This window comes from Orycteropus afer, unplaced genomic scaffold (assembly GCF_000298275.1).
Source record: "Orycteropus afer afer isolate SDZICR_OR568_19922 unplaced genomic scaffold, OryAfe1.0 scaffold00505, whole genome shotgun sequence".
Lineage (NCBI taxonomy): Eukaryota > Metazoa > Chordata > Mammalia > Tubulidentata > Orycteropodidae > Orycteropus > Orycteropus afer.
The window spans coordinates 506,730-507,850 of NW_006922092.1; positions in this window are offsets into that span (position 1 = coordinate 506,730).

The window sequence follows — 1,121 nt, forward strand, 5'->3', positions numbered from 1 at the left end:
AAATAAAAATAAATAAACCCATTGCCATTCAGTTGATTCAGACTCACAGCAACCCTCTAGGACACAGTAGATCTGCCCCATACGGTTTCTAAGGCTGCAAATCTTTACAGAAGTAGACTACCTAATCTTTTTCTCCTAGAGCAGCTGGTAGACTACCAACCCTCTGGTTAGCAGCCAAATGCTTTAACCACTGCACCACCAGAGTTCCATTGTTATTGTCAGTTGCTGTCGAGTTGGCTCCAACTCATAGTGACCCTGTGTACAACAGAATAGAACACTGTCCAGTTCTGCATCATCTTCACACTCCTTGCTGTGCTTGAGCCAATCAATTCAAGCTGTGTCAATCAGTCACATGAGGGTCATTCATTCCCTTTTATGTTGACCCTCTACTTTACCAAGCATGATAGCCTTCTCATTAGCCATTAGAGAGATGAAAATCAAAACAATGAGATATCATCTCACCTCACCATTATTGGTAAAGTTCAAAGAAACAGAAAACAACAAAGGTTCATGAGGGTGTGGAGAGATTGGAACCCCACATACACTGCTTTTAAGACTGTAAAATGTTGCAACAACTGTGGAAAATGGTATGACACCTCTCTAAAAAGCTGGAAATAGAAATACCATTATGATCCAGCAATTGTATTCCTAGGTATATGTGGTAGCTAAGTTTGTGTGTCAACTTCACTGGGCCTGGTTGAGTGGCTGGGCAGCTGGATGCAGTATTCCCCATGATGAGACTTGTAATCAGCTCCATGGTGGAATCTAAGGTGAGCAGCTGAGTAGCTGCAGGGATGTGGTTTGCTTCCTGTATATAAGGAGAAGCCTTTGGGAATGGTCTCTAGCTGATGGCACCTTGAACCCTGCATGTAGCTGTGTTGTTGTTCAGCACCCTGCCATGCTCTGATGACTTTGGGACTTTCAATGGACTTAAATTAATGGCCTGCCATGTGGTTTGGTAACATTGGGATTTTGCCTTTTTAATTGTCAACCTTGGGTTTGTCAGCCTCAGCAGCCAGCAGCTGAGTGAAGAAAAGCCTCTAGGTTCTTTGGGCTGGGAGCCGGAGGCAGAGCTGCAACCCAAAGTTGAGGGGCTTTCACCCAGCCTCTAAAGCCTGGCA